General features: G+C 38.1%; 1 protein-coding gene across 1 annotated transcript in view; it reads right to left on the bottom strand.

Moving 5' to 3' along the window:
* TLR3 (toll like receptor 3) overlaps positions 1-16,676 on the bottom strand; it is a 65,384-nt gene that overhangs the window by 42,574 nt on the left and 6,134 nt on the right. The gene's annotated exons all lie outside the window — the stretch shown is intronic.

Below are 16,676 nucleotides of genomic sequence, written 5' to 3'. Positions count from 1 at the left end.
AAGATGACAAGCTAAACCCAAAGTCAGCAAAAGGAAAGAAATAATGAAGGTTAGAGTGGAGATCAATGAAATAGAGAATAAGGAAACAATAGAGAAAAATCAATGAAACCAACAGTCAACTCTTTGAAAAGGTCAACAAAATTGACAAACCTTTAGCTATGCGAATTAAGAGAAAAATATTCCAAGTATTAAAAGCAGAAATGAAAGTGAGAACATTACTACCAATTTCACAATAAGACAAATTAAAAGAGAGTATTATGAATAATTGCACACCAACAAATTGGATGACATGATGATGAAATGGTCAAATTCCTAGAAATACACAACCTAAAGAGACTGAATCATAAAAAAATAGAAATAAATAGACCTAAAACTAGTAATGGTGATTGAATCAGTATCATAAACCTCCCAACAAAATAAAAAGCCCTGGACCAGATTGAATCACTGGTGAATTCTACCAAATTTTGAGAAAAGAGCACCAATCATAATCAAACTCTTCCAAAAAATTAAGGAGGAGGAAACACTTCTAATTCATTTAACGAGGCCAGCATTACTCTGATGCCAAAGGCAGACAAAGACACTATAAGAAAACTACAGAACAATATCCCTCATGAGTATCAATGCAACAATCTTCAATACGATACTAGCAAACTGAAGTCAACAGCATATTAAAGGGATTATACACCATGATTTATTCTTGGAATTTAGAATGGCTCAACATACAAAGATCAATCAATGTAATACACCACATTAATAGATCGAAGGAGAAAACCATATGATCATCTCAATTGATACAGAAAAAAGCATTTGACAAAACTAAGCACATTTGCATGATAAAACATTCCACTGATGTATAAGATTTAAAGATTCTTTGGATGATAGAACCCAATATAACGACATTCAGATGAAAGCTAAACTCTGTTACTTACAGCTCCAAATAAGAGCGGGCTTCTAGATCTTGCCACACAAGGGATCACCTCCCAACAGCATACTGGAACTGTAGCTGGCAGTTTATGTATGGCAAGCTGAGTGGGGTTAGCTAGGTTTTGCAGGCTCCTTGTGGATTGACTAAGTTGAGTAATTTCTGTGGGTTCCAGGGTACAGGGGCTCTCTCTAGTGGTCTAATACCTGCACCTGGGGCACTTCGTGTGGGTGTATCATGGCCTAGAGTATGAGAACCTGATAAGGGAAGTGAGTGAGTGTAGAGTTAATTAGCTCTTCAAGAAGGGGAACTGACAGATCTCTAGCCAGGACCTCAAAACTGGGTCAAGACAGCATTTTAAAAAAACTATATTATAATTGACCCCTTGATGTTTTGACCATCAGTTCTGAGCCAGTTTGGGGGAGGGGTGGTATTTGAGTGTCCTAAATAATAAAGGAGACTTCCAGAGACAGAGCGTAGTTGCCCTAAATACCATAGAAAACAGTTTATTATGAGAGCAGAAAAGAGGAAAAAAAGTATGAGTCTTTGTAGGCCTGCCCATAATCAAGTTCCTCATTTAGTGGTATTAACCAGATCTGAAATTTCTGTGGTTTCTAACAGTATTTTGGTGGAGCTGTAAAGTGTGTTAAAAGCATGAATTGTATTTTTTTTCATGACGATAATATCTTGGTGTACTTCTTGGGTCAAACTGGCACGGGCAGTTATGTCACTGGAGGATATAAATTAATTGTTTAGTAAGGTATATGTAAAGGTTCATGGTATTTGTTTATAATCATTGTGGAGGGATGGTTGTGGGGGCATGGTCAGAGTATAGAGTAGGAGATTGTGATGGAAAGCTGGAGTAGGGAGGTAAGAGAAGGCACTGGAAAGTCGGAAGTTCTCTCCCCACGGGTTTGAGGGCTTGGATAATAACTGTCATTAATTTTTAGAATTGCACAGCTAGTAGCAGCCTCTATATGATTTCCCTTAAGGCATGGGAGTGTAGAGGTTTTGGCAGAGAGCGAGGTATATACCAGAATCAGGAAGTATGCAGACAGCGAGCTCAGGAATTTTGGTAGAATCCCTAATATCGAAGAAAGAAAAGCAATAAACGTCCCATGTCTAATTTGTCAGTATCTTGGGAGAGGCTATCTGTGGGCATTACAGGGGCAGTTGGCCAAGAGTCCGGGATGAAGTTACGTCTGATGAAAAGAGCAATGTCATCTTTAGCAGCAAATCCCTGGGCCAGGGTAATGTTGTCTGGGACGTGGGACTGGGACGTCCTTCCCAAGAGAGATCCACTGGGGTTGATGTTGTCATGTTTTGGGGGCCATATGGTACTATAACAAGGCTGAGCCCTTACAGAAGCTGAAGGTAATGTTGAGTCTGGGAGCTTGTAAATATCTTTTAAGTCAAGGGGCTTTCTGGGTGCACAGCTAGCAAAAGTGATCCCAGCATGCATGACAGTGTTGTAATTGGACCAAAGTTATGGAATCTAACTGGCACAACTAATGGCCTAATTAAGGGTGGCAAGATCTGAAAGCTTTTCCCCAGATGGATGAGGAGAGGGGTTTTACTGCAAGTAGGATTTAAATCCTGTGGACTGATTTGAGTGCATGAGGTTAATAGGGTGTAGGATTGTTAGTCATCTAAAGTGTGACTGAGATGGAAACTTCGGCATTAGTTTGTCAGCAGCTCCTCTAAGCCAATGACTACGGGCCTTTGCCTCAGTTGTCAGTTCTGTTGGTGATGGGCAATCAATAAGGTCTTTGAGCTGCCTTATCCAAACCAGAAGGCATGTGGACCTCACCATTGGCTATGTTTGGTCTAAACAGTGGCTAACTTGGGGGGTTTCAGCCTCCAAATCACAAATTAATGAAAACTCCAAGACCAGTGGTAGCAAGACTAATAGCCAACTGAATGGCTATTGTTACCTAAGGTTGATTTTCTCCTGGCATGTGTTATTACCAAGGAGGGGCTATCTAGTTTTATCTTTATGGGATATTATGTTGATTCCATTATTATCCCTGAATGTAATTTTTATATAGTAAGTGTAACTTTCTATTCCCTTCTTGGTAGTCTAATGACATTACTCTGGAAATGAACCTGGAAAACTAATTTTAATTTTCTGGAGAGGATCACAGAGACGGAAAAGGTGGGTGAAAGTTTAGGCTCAAATGGGCCCCATACCACAGGGGCAGGTATCCGGCCCATGGCATAACCTAGTCTAATGAATCCCTGAAGAATATTTACCATTGATCTGGACCCAGCCTGTACAGGATGGGAGCAGGAGAGAAAATATCTGAAGATATGGGAGACACTATTAAAGGGCCTCTTTTATATGTCTTTGTATTGTATTGTATTGTATTGTATTGTATTGTATTGTATTGTATTGTATTGTATTGCGTTATGTTGCGTTGCGTTGCATTGCATCGCATTGCATCGCATTGCATTACATAGAGTAAATGGGAATGAGAAAGGCTATTACAATTGGTATAAAGTGTGAGTAAACCACGGGGCCTTGAATTAAGACAGATTAAGACCCGGGGAAAGAGACAGATCCATTTAATGGCTTGTTTTATTGTAACTGAAATAGGTGTTCTCTGAGCAGCCCTTTAGGCTTATCAAATGAAGGCATTGCCACGAGGCTAAAAGTTCTGCTAAATGCCTTCTAGAGGAGGCTGGCACTGTTTATTTTGAGAAGTAGAATGTGTGTTTTGGTCAATATCAGTAATGTCTGCAATACTAAAGGGGATACAGAGTGTCCTGCTAAAGCTTGGTATTGTGACCTTTGTATATGTAAAGACATGTGTAACTTTGACTTGTATTTTGGGTATCAGGAGGCAAGAGATTTCAAGAATCCTTTACCCTGAAAGGCACAAATTGGGCAACGGTTCAAGAGTTTGTAAAAACATTCAGATGGAGACATTAGCTGACTAGAGTATCTAGTGCTCAGATGACTGCCTGAAGTTTGGCCAATCGTGGGGACACCTGGACTCCACCCTTCACCAGGAACATCCTAATTAGGAGATTGAAAGCAGCAACATTCCACAGAGCTCCATCACATATGGTGGTGGCAATCCCATCTGTACAGTAATCTGAAGGGGCTTCCCAGATAGCTAAGGAGTCTGAGGGAAGGGGGACCTCCTCCAGCACCATGGCATCTGACAAGGAACTGGGGACAAGGGAGGCCACCCCATCCCGCAGGCAACATACATCAGAGGGCCCAAGTTTGTCTCCACGCTATATTAAGGAGACCACAGTAGCCATGTCAAGCTTGTGGGGTGCTCCTTCCGTTATCAAAGGCATAATGGACAGCTGGGTCTGAAGAGTCACAGCCTCAGAGTTTGTGAGCCAGGGGAACCCAGTATAGCTAACACTTTTTATTCTAATAACGTATAGCACAGGGCCAAGAAAGGCAGTTTCTTGCATCAAATATCCATGGACAATTTATGGCCATCGTATGGAGTTCACGGACTCCGGGAAACAAGGGGACATTGCTAAAGCATCTATAATGAAAGGGTCTCTGAGAGTGTTAATAGGAATTTTTGTTGATTTTAATTTGGACAAATTCTAGAGGTTTTTGTTGGAGGGGGCCCATTTAAGGTGGGCTGATTTGCAGGGAGGAGCATCCCTACAAGTGAGATTAAGTAAAATTTGCAAATAAGCGATATGGTGAAATCTAGAACCAAACAGGACTAAAAGGTGTTGAACGTGTATGCTTTTAAGAGTATGTCAAATGAATCTCTTCTGAGGAGAATGTAATCAAGGTGATGCCATACACAAGTATGGCAAGATAAGAAACAATTTATTATAGAGAGAGGAAAAATTTCTCATCCGAAATACAGAAACCTGTACAACCTTGCCACAGTCGATATACGTGAACTGTACAAATTTACACCAGTTCATAATTTACCAAATAAAAGATGACTGACAAAGTCCACAAAATAGACGGTGGTTTGTGGGAAAGACTTTTACCCAATTAAGTACAAGGAAAGTTACAAACCAGATCTCCACTTTCTAAAAATAAGAAGTTTACTCAGTCTTAGGCAACTACAAGCTAGCAAATGTACAGGGAGCTGGCTGGCACTAACACCACAGTCGAGACAGTGTCTTTTTAAGGGTCTTTTTAAAGCCTGTTGCCACGGCAGATTCTGGTCACTTGCTACTCTCAAGGCCAGAAACACAATGCAAGGTCTGACCATTTCCCCAGGTCATGCTTACTAGGTTTGTCTTACGTACATTTATACAAACTTAAGTGCTACGTAAAAGTCTTGTCAAAATTTCCAGTACTATCAGGTTGCAAATGTTGAGCTTTCCTATTGAGCTGCCAAAAAGGTTAACCATTTTCGAGTGTAATAGTGCAAATTTCCTCTGCAAGATCTACTGCAGAGAAAGGTTCTTTGAAATACAGATTTGCCTTAAAGGGATTGATGGAAAAAGTTTAGGTTAAACATCTGGGAGACACTGAAACCGCCCCAGGACTTCACTCCCTAGCAAATAAAGTGATCATTTACTTGGACTCACAGGCTATTAAATCATGGAAAGGTACCGTCCAAACTATGGCACTGTTACTCTTTTTTTATTATTATATGAAATTTATTGTCAAATTAGTTTCCATACAACACCCAGTGCTCATCCCAAAAGATGCCCTCTTCAATACCCATCACATACCCTACCCTCCCTCCCACCTCCCATCAACCTTCAGTTTGTTCTCAGTTTTTAAGAGTCTCTTATGCTTTGGCTCTCTCCCACTCTAACCTCTTTTTTTTTTCTTTTTTTTCCTTCCCCTCCCCCATGGGTTTCTGTTAAGTTTCTCAGGATCCATATAAGAGTGAAAACATAGGTATCTGTCTTTCTCTGTATGGCTTATTTCACTTAGCATCACACTCTCCAGTTCCATCCACGTTGCTACAAAGGGCCAGATTTCATTCTTTCTCATTGCCGTGTAGTACTCCATTGTGTATATAAACCACAATTTCTTTATCCATTAATCAGTTGATGGACATTTAGGCTTTTTCCACAATTTGGCTCTTGTTGAGAGTGCTGCTATAAACATTGGGGTATAAGTGCCCCATGCATCATCACTCCTGTATCCCTTGGGTAAATTCCTAGCAGTGGCACTGTTACTTTAAAAAAAAAAAAAATTTTTTTTTGTCTTAGAGAAAGACAGATGTGACTAAGCTCTTGTCTGCAAAGGTGATGTGTGATGGTGCCCCATGGCCAGAAAAAGGTGCACTGTGTCCCTCCAGAGGTGAACAGCTGAGAGACTGTTGAAATAGATTCTCAGTAAAACCTATTTTCCAAATTCTAAGAGCGAATACTTACTGGTTGCTGATTGGATAGAGTTAGTAATTTTAATAATATTGGGTATTGGGTGTGGGGAACTCAATACATGAGACCACAGCATTACTTGTAGCAACCCACCATGAGGTGCCATTTCTTCTTCACAGATCTAAGTACAAGACAAAGGGGGCTGTCAAATAGAATAGCAGTGGGGACAATCATCACTAACTAGGTCTTATAAAAGTCTAACTCTTTAAAGATCCTATTTTAACTTATATCGGGTCATATTCACTTTTAGATGGAGGCCCACGGAGTCCCATTTTGTTAAGCTGATTTGCAAGTGCCAAAGACTCAATTTAATTTTAATTTATTGCTCGTTGTACAGAGTGCGTATGTCCACAGTGGGATATTTCAGGGCAATGCGTATTACGACCATGAGGAATTTAGATGAAGTACAGTTGAAGTGAGGCATAACTATTTTCTTCACATTTTCTACTTAGTTACTTTCCTAAGATTATAGAGGTCCCAGGCTTAAATTTAGCAGGATCCCCAGGATGTGGCTAATAATTATAATTTTAGCCCCAATGTTGATTAAGTCCACGAAACTTTACAAATTGGTGTAATTTAGCAAATGTTTATGTTATGTTAGTACCTATGTTGTAAAAGCACAAAATTATCAACCCCCTTTTATTTTTGTTATATACATTTTTAAAGTAAATTTTGGATTTCCAGTTGGGTCAAATTATGGACCTTTGTTTTAATTTAAATGTATATGTTTAGGTAATATATAAAATATGTAATTTTTCAACTTCTTCCCCCTATATTTTATATTTTTATTAATGGGGGGGTGGGGGATGCTTCTATCTACCTCAAGCCCTGGTATTTAGTTTCTGTCTCTGTCTGATAAGTAACTGGGGATCTTCTGAATGGTTACAGGAAAAGTGGAGGAAGGGCCCATGACATACCTCAAAGGCAGCTGTCTCTCCTTCCCAGGCTTCCCAATCTACCTCTCCTGGATTGGGGTTTGTACTTAAAGGGCTATGGGAGCCTGATCTTGAGACAAGACAGTTAGTTCCCTTGTTCCAAGTTATCAGTCTTTGGCATGTTGATATGGGCAGCGATTGCTGCAGCCCAAGCACTCTGGCCCTGGGTCCTGTATTATTTAAGCAATTGGTTAAATCAGGTAGGTGTTGTGGAGTGGGGGAGAGGATGCAGGGATGAGACACTGGTGCTATTGTCCCAGAGGCCCCCTTTGGATTAAACATTGGGCTACTGGTCTCCGAGGATGCATCTCATGATACCCCTGAGAGTCTGGGAGTATGATGTTCACTGGCAAGAATAGTGAGGTATGCAGCTTCAAGGAAGGTAGAGTCATACCTCCTCCTGAGGGACACCCACATAAAGACGAGGACACCAACACCTTCCTCCATGGGAGTCACAGGAAATACAGGGACAAACCAGGACAACCCGATGCCGAAAAAGTGATGGGTTATTGGAACAGACCTCTGTGAAACACACAGGCTGTGACCCAAAACCCACCAGAACACCTGACCCTGCAAATGCAGCTCTAGTGGTCTATCCCTCCAATTGCCCTGAAGTGGGTTCCTGGGCTAATATTTAGCAATTGGCACTGTGTGTTTTTAATGTTCCCACACTGAGGACATTTGGGTAAGAAGAGATGGACAATCATTGGCTGACATAACAGCAAGCAGCAAGGCTAAATCTCAGCAAGTGGCAATTCTGTCCTAATCTGCTTTCCTCTGGAACCAACTAGTAAGACAAGAGCAGGCCCTTCACAAAACTACTCAAGAATCAGCAGTCATGATCGTGCCATCCTGCTCAGAGGACTGTTTTATAAGATTCAAAGATTCTTTTGATCATAGGACAGAACACAATGATACTTTGATGGACGAAAGGCAGCTCCCAACAAGAGAAGGCTTCCAGGCTGACCCGCACAGGGGGTTGCAACTGGGGACAGGGTAACAGCAAGATGGGTTGCAGAAGGCAGTTTACGTATGGCGAGCTGGATGGAGCTAGCCAGTTTTTGGGGGCTCCCTGTGGATTGGCTAATTTAAATAATTTCAGTGGGCTCTGGGGCTTAGGGACTCATCTTAGTAGTCTAGTACCTGGCCCTGGGCCAACTGGGCAAATGTATAATGGCCTAAAGTGTGCAGGTTTAATAATGGAGGGGCCTGGGATTGCACTCACAACCAGCTACTCAAGAAGGGGAACTGACTGGTCTCTAGCTGGTTCCTCAAAACTGGGTGAAGACAATATTAAAATAAACACCACTATATTACATTAACGAACTGGGAATAGAGGAAACGTTCTCAACATCATAAAAGCTATTATGAGAACCCCACAGCTAACATCATACTCAATGGTGAAAGACAGAAAGCTTCTACCTTAAGATCAGGAAAGGACAAGGATGCCCACTTTTGCCACTTCTATTCAACATAGTTTTTGAGGTTCTAGCCAGGACAATTCGGAAAGAAAAATAAACAAAAGGTATCCAAATAAGGATGGAAGAAGTGAAATAATCTCTGCTCACATATCCAAAGAATCCACACACACCTTTAAAAAAAAAAAAGTGTGTTACAACTAATAAACTAATTCAGCAAAGTTGTAGAGTCAACACACAAAAATCAGTTGTGTTTCCATACACTAAGAAGGAACAATCTGAAAAGATATTAAGAAAATAATTTGGGGCACCTGGGTGGCTCAGTCAGTTAAATGCCCAACTTTTGGTTTCTGCTCAGGCCATTATCTCATGGTTTGTGAGAAAGAGCCCTGCGTTGGGCTCCACGCTGACAGCACAGAGCCTGCTTGGGATTCTCTCTCTCCCTCTCTTTCTGCCCCTCTCCAGCTTGCATGCTCGCTCTCTCTCTCTCTCTCTCTCTCAAAATAAGCAAATAAGCTTTAAAATAAAGGAAGGAAGGAAGGAAGGAAGGAAGGAAGGAAGGAAGGAAGGAAGGAAAATTCTATTTACAATACTACCCAAAAAATTTACAGATTCAATGTATCCCTACCCAAATCCCAACTATCTTTTTTGTGGAAATAGAAAAACTCAGCCTAAAATTCATATGGAATCTCAAGCGATCCCAATAGCCAAATTAATCTTGAAAAAGAACAAAGTTGGAAGATTCACACTTCCAGACTTAAAAACTTATTACAAAGTAATCAAAAGAGTGTGTTGATGGCCAAAAGACCAACACATAGACCAAAGAAATAGAATAGTCCAGAAATAAACATACATATAAACTCGCATATATATTCAACTGATTTTTGCCAAAAGTGCCAAGATCATTAAGTAGAGAAAGAACAGTTTCTGACAAACGGTGTTTGGAAGACTGGATATCCACATGCAAAAGAATAAAGTTGGACACTTATCTTACACCATATCCAAAAATTAACTCAAAATGGATTACACACCTAAATGTAAGAGCTAACGTATAAAACTCTTAGAAGAAAATATAAAGGATAATCTTCATGACGCTGGATTTGGCATATGAATTCTTGCAAATGACACCAAACGCAAAGGCAACCAAAGGAAAAATAAGTAAATTAGAAGTATTTCAAATTAAAACCTTGGGCATTACAGAAAATTATCAAAGAGAGTAAAGAGGCAACCCATAGAATGGGAGAAAATATTAAAAAATATTTAATAAGAGATTAATATCCAGAATATATAAAGAACTACAATTCAACCACAAGAAAAGAAACAAGAAATAGACAAAGAACTTGAATGGGTAATTCTCAACAGAAGATATATAAATGGCCAATGAGCACATGAAAAGATATTCAACATCATTATTAGGGAAGTGAAAATGAAACTCACAATATGATACCACTTCACATCCATTAGGATGACTACTATAAAAAATTTTATTTGAAAAAACAGACAGCAGTGTTAGTGAGAATGTGCAGATATTGGAACCCTTATGCATACATGATGAGAATGTAAAACGGTACAACTGCTCTGGAAAACAATATGGTGGTTTCTCAAAAAATTAAACACAGATTTATCACGTGATCTAGCAATTCCATTTCTAGATATATGCCCCCAAAGAATTTAGAGTAGGGACTTGAATGAATACTTGTAGATCCATGTTAATGGCAGCATTTAAAAATTTTTTCTCTAATGTTTATTTCTTTTTGAGAGAGAGACAGAGCACAAGTAGGGGAGGGGCAGAGAGAGGAGGAGACACAGAATCTGAACAGGCTTCAGGCTCTGAGCGGACAGCACAGAACCTGGTGCGGGGCTGGAACTTGGGAACAGTGAGATCATGACCTAGGGCAAAGACCGATGTTTACCTGACTGAGCCACCCAGGTGCCCCAATGGCAGCATTTTTGATGATAGCCCAAAAATGAAAACAACTCAGCTGTCCATTAACAGAATAAACAAAATGTGGTATATACATACAGCAGAGTATTATTAAGCCTTAAAAAGAAATTCTTGTTGGGATGAGCACTGGGTGTTAAATTTAAGTGATGAATCACTAAATTCCACTCCTGAAACCAATACTACACTATATGTTAACTAACTTGAATTTAAATAAATTTAAAAAAAAAGGAAATTCTGATACACGGTGCAACATGGATGACCCTTGAAAACATTATGCTCAGTGAAATAAGCCAGACCTGAAAGGAAAAATATTGCACGATTCCATTCATTCACTAGAGGAGTCAAAGCCATAGAGACAGGAAGTAGAATCGTAGTGACTAGGGCCTGAGAAACAGGGGCAAAAGGGGAGTTAATTGATACAGAGTTTCAGTTTGAGATGATAAAACAGTGGTGATGGTTGCGCAAAAATTTGAATGTAATTAATGCTTCTAACTTGTATACTTAAAAATGGTTTAAAAAGTAAGTTTTATGTTATTTATATTTACCACAATTTTTTTAATTACGAAAAAACTTATCAAATAATGGCGCTTCATTTTGAGAATGATAATCATATTGATCAGAAAAGAGTTGAGGCCACATTATCAAATGTTTTAGGATACAGTCTCTGAATATCCTTGTTGGTTACATTAGCTCATTTCGAAATTCACTTTGTAGAATATCATGTTTAGTTTTCTTCAATAATACTTATTGCAATAATAAATCTCTAATTTCCTAATGATAAAAATAGATTATATTTCTGTCCCAAAAAGTCTCTGAGTTCTAAAATATGATCCTGAACTACTGAGAAATACAGATGCAGTATTAGAAATTGTGTGAACTTGGGAGCTAATCAAACTTAAATTCAAATCATGACTCAGACAATTACTAGCGATTTGACCTTTGGTAAATTACTTAATCTCTCTGAGCATGAATTTCTCCCTCTGTCAGGCGGGGACCATGTACCCCAATTGAAGAAATGCTGTGAGGATTAGAGATAATTAAAGTAAGTGTTTAACGTATAGAATGTACTCAATTAATTACAACTGTTGCTTTTACTATTAAGATAACTCAAGTAATTCTTATAAGAAAACTAGATGGACAGTACCTCTGAGCTTTGAACACTCAAAACAAACAAATTAAGTGTAGACAACAGCTTGTCTGCCTGTAAGAATTGCATCAGATTAACAATGGAGTATTTCTCAAGGAGTGACCATAGATCCAGTCTGGTGCCCATGTGTCCCGGGACACACTGCCCGCACATCAAAAGGGAAGATTGGCTGAAGAGAGATCATTGACAAAGAATTTATATGAAGATATGAGAAACTTAAGAATGCAGGCTCTAAAAATAAGGATATATTTTTTAAATTGTTATGGCTTGTTCAGTCTTTATCCAAAATTTATGCTACTTACCAAATTATATTCCCACCAAATAGTTCTTGAGAGGATAGTTAAACTTTGACAACTTCATCAGTGGAAAATTGTATGTTGCTGTTTGATGATATCTTTTAAATGTTGAGTGAAGATGAGCTTTTTTTTTTTTCCATATTCTTTTGGTTCATGTGTATTTCTTTTTTACTGAAGTGCCTGAATATGTCATTTTTCCAGTTTTCTACTGTTTTATGTTTTTTTCTTATTCCTTGTAAGAAATTTTTGAATACTACAAAAATGAAACTTTGGTCATATAAACTGCCATTTCTGTCTGGTTTGTTATTTGTCCTTTAAAATTTGTATGCGTGTTGTTTTTAACCATGAAAAAAAATTTAATATCATCACATTTTATTCATTTGCTTATAATGTCTGAGTTTTGTTTCTAGTTTAGAAAGTTTTTTCCCAACCTATACCCTTTAATTTAATAAACCCATTTCAGGGCATTTGACTCATAAATACATTCTCCAAAATGAATTGAAAATTATGTTCAGAGGCACCTGGATGGCTCAGTCAATTAAGTGTGCATCTCTTGGTTTTGGCTCAGGTCATGATCTCATGGTTCATGAGTTTGAGCCCTGTGTTGGGCTCTCTGCTGACAGCAGGAGCTGGTATTCTCTCTCTCCATATTCTCTTTCTCCCTCTCTCTCTTCCCCTTGCCCACTCTCTTGCTCTCTTTCTCTCTCACTCAAAGTGAATAAACATTTTTGAAAATTATGTTCAAAACTTTTATTCGTCAATAACATATGCTAATTCAATAAACAAAAACATGTAGTTTGAAAATTTTGGAAAGATTTTCAAGTTATATTGTTAAATGATATAATTAAATTACAAGACAATATATAGTATGACCCTATTTATGTAAAAAGTAAAACAAAGACTTAAACCTAAATCACATTCTTTTATATTCTTAGGAAAGGTCTAGAAAGTTACATAAAATGTGTGAACAGGGGTTACTTCCAAAAAGTTAGGCTGGAAAACTCCAGGTATGTGTGGGAAGGAGGAGTTAATTTTCGTAGTAAACTCTTCTATGTTGTTTGAATTTGTATCTTGCCCATGTGCCATTTTTATAATAAAGAATGAATATTAAGATGTATACATTTTTTTATAATTTTTTATTATGTTTCTTTATTTTTGAGAGGAAGAGAGAGACAGAGTGTGAGTGGGGGAGGGGCTGACAGAGAGGGAGACACAGAATCAGAAGCAGGCTCCAGGCTCTGAGCTGTCAGCACAGAGCCCGACGCGGGGCTCGAACTCACGAACTGTGAGATCATGACCTGAGCTGAAGTCGGACGCTTAACCGACTGAGCCACCCAGGTGCCCCAAGATGTATACATTTTGAAGAAACAACAGTAGAGCAGAGAGTCTCTGAATCTCCCTGAATCATCACATTAAAAACAGAGCAACTAGACATAAAAACTAAAATGCGTGGACAACATCAAAAATAAAATTAGTTGGTAGAGTATCCCCAGGAGCTCCAAAATGTCAGAGAGTGAGGACAAGCTATCAACAGTCATACGACCAGCATCATATCAGCATCTGTGCATAAAAAATTAGAGGGATATGGTATTTGACAAGCTTAAGTGTAAGAAAACACCAAAACAGTTAACAGGTGTTCAATGGAATGGAAGGCATCGGAGATGAATATGAGACCAGCATTTCAAACTGCAGAAGACTCTGATGAAGCCAATAGTTGGGTGAGTAGAAAAGGTCAGCCACAAAGTCTGAAGGGGCTGAGAAACTTTACAGCTAAGAACTCTCAAAACTGACCAGACAGGGCTCAAGTCCAGAACAGGTCCTCACACTGAAGAGAAGTTACTAGAAGTGGAGCCAAAACAGAGATGAAGAAAGGAGAAGGTCAAGATAATAGTGAAGAAGGAGAGCAGACACAGGAAATCTCAAAAAACAAAGCCATGAGTTTTTAAATCCAACATGAAAACAACAGAAGATAAAGCTCTGTGAGTTTAGAAAGACTTTCCAGAACAAAGTTTCCTTACAAAAAAAGTTCAGGAAAATGAATTACACTTAAAACTGAGCAACAACAGCAACAACAGAATACTTGCATTAAATCTTATCCAAAGTTTTACGAAAAAAAAAAAAATTGTAAGGAACGTATACCATTCCTAGAGAAAATGAGAACATGCCAGAAAAGATTCCCATAAGGAAAATCAAAACTGCAAACTACTATGTTAAAATTTGCATTAGACAGGAAAATAACAGCAAGGTGTGATAGAACAATTAACCAGAAGTAGAAAAACTTAGAAATAAAGTGACAAAACCCAGGAAAGAATCAGAATTGAAATAAAAATATCCCTTCAGCAATGAAATTTAAACTTGAAGGAACAAAAGAGCAAGTGATAGTGCCTTAAGAGAATAGAAGGTAAAAGAACAATTTAAAAAAAAAATTAAAGATATGAAGAAAGACACCAAAAAAATTCAAGAGAAAACAACAGTTGTTAAAGACAGGAAAATAATATCAGCATTTAAATAAGCAGAATTCCTGAAGGAGAAAACTGATCAAGTACTGAAGCAATTCAAGAAAGGTATTTCTGAAAGAGAAAAACCATAATTTGAAACCATGTAATAAAAGCCCCACACACCCAGGAATATTGATATGGAAGAACCAAAGTCAATGCTTATTCTAGAAAAACTAGTGGACTTTAGGGGCCCCTGGATGGCTCAGTTGGTTAAGCTTCCAACTTGGGCTCAGGTCATGATCTCATGGTTCATGAGTTTGAGCCCCGCATTGGACTATCTGCTGTCAGCATGGAGCCTGCTTCAGATCCTCTGTTCCCTTCTCTCTATCTGCCCCTCCTCTGCTCATGCTGTCTCTCTCTCTCAAAAATAAAAAAAAAAAAAACACCACATTATTTTTAAAAAGGAAAAACTAGTGGACTTTAAAGACAAAGAAAAAACTTCTGTACCTAGACGAAAAGCACAGGGAACTTACAAGAGAAACATCACTATCTGCAAAGTTTCATGCCAAAGAAAATGGACTGACATCTTTAAGATATTCAAGGAAAAACATGTGAGCCAAAACTTTTTTGCCCATGAAAATATCAAATATAAAAGACACTAGTTATTATCAGCGTGCCAAAGCTTTGGGAATGTTGTTCACATGACCCTTCCTAAAGAAACTATCAAAAAATGAACTTCAGATAAACCACTATGACTAGAAATAATCATCAACATATAGGCTAGTGGAGACCATTAAATATACAACTACTGTAGAAATAATACTAACTGAAAATTAAAAGGGGAAGAATACAGTTTGCAATGTTCTAACAATGTAGATATAGTACAGTTATTTTTAAAAATGAGATAATAGAACTAGCATTCCTATTAAAAGTTTTAATTGTTTTCTATAATCATATTCACAATGGTAGTATTAGTATCAATATTTTGAAACTCTATTTGTAGATAAAGTAAGATGAAGCATACAAGTAATTATTGAATATTCCAATTTGATCTTCTCCCGTACCCTTGAAAACTGGCATCTTCTTATAGAAGAAAGAAGATACAGATGTAATATGGAAGAGTTAAGTAAAAATAGGTAGCTCTGAACATGGATTGGGAATATTAGTATAAATTCTGGCTAGTGAGAGACATAGTCCATATTCTTAGTACTAGGTTGTGATTGATACACTATTTCCCACTAAAGGAAACAACAGTACAAGAACTGGGACATCTTATCATTCCTTATAGCAAGGAAGCCATCAAAGACTACTGGATCATGAAATTTATATGGAATTCCTTTTCTCTCAACATATTTCAGCAAATTATTTTATTTGGCTGAATGTAGCTAAATGAATGAATTCTGTAAAAGTGTATCGATTTCCAACAAGCATAAAAAAGAAATTGTTTGATATGCATATGCTGCTTAGTCATATCTTCTGTGTCTCCAGTTCTCATCACTCTTTCCCTCAACCAGTTCAGAATAACCAGCAGTTTTAGACTTGAAATGGTCTCTTTTCCCCATATTTTTAATTCTCTCTCAAGATATGGATGGGTTCTTTGGGGACTTTATGCAGATAGGAAAACAGTATTCTAAAGTGAAGTTGTGTTCCCAGATGGATTCCCAACAGCCTATCAGAAAGCTACACGGGAATCTACTCCCGAAACCAAGAGCACACTGTATACGCTGTACGTTAGCCAACTTGACAGTAAGTTACGTTAAAAAAAAGAAAGCTATATATTTACATTACTAATTGAGCCATAATTGTTCATTCCAGTGTATTTTTAATGTAAGTACCGCTTTCAGCATAATTTAATTAGAAATCTGAGCCTCAAATACCTAATTTATAACTTAACTTTTATAATACAATGCACCCAAAATTTGGGCAAGTCCCAATTTGGGAGCACTAGTTGTTCCTAATTCCACCCCAGATGGATACCTGGTATAACTTACAAGTGACAAGAAAACACTCATGATAATCATGGTCTCTTTTCAAAATGAAAAATTCAGATAGACAAAATAAGTGTTATCATTGTTGGTAAGTGTATTTTAATATATTGCTTCAAGCTTCCTCAGGAAGAATAAATAGCTATGTCAGGTCACAATTTGTCATGGTCTGCCTGAGTAGCAAGTCATTCCTACCTCCACCTCCAAACCCGGGCATCTAGCTTCCTTAGAATCTGTAGGTTAACAGTCAGGAATG

This window comes from Panthera pardus, unplaced genomic scaffold (genome assembly GCF_024362965.1).
Source record: "Panthera pardus isolate Hobbes unplaced genomic scaffold, ASM2436296v1 HiC_scaffold_13, whole genome shotgun sequence".
Taxonomy (NCBI): Eukaryota; Metazoa; Chordata; class Mammalia; order Carnivora; family Felidae; genus Panthera; species Panthera pardus.
This window is presented reverse-complemented; position numbering and strand designations above follow the sequence as displayed.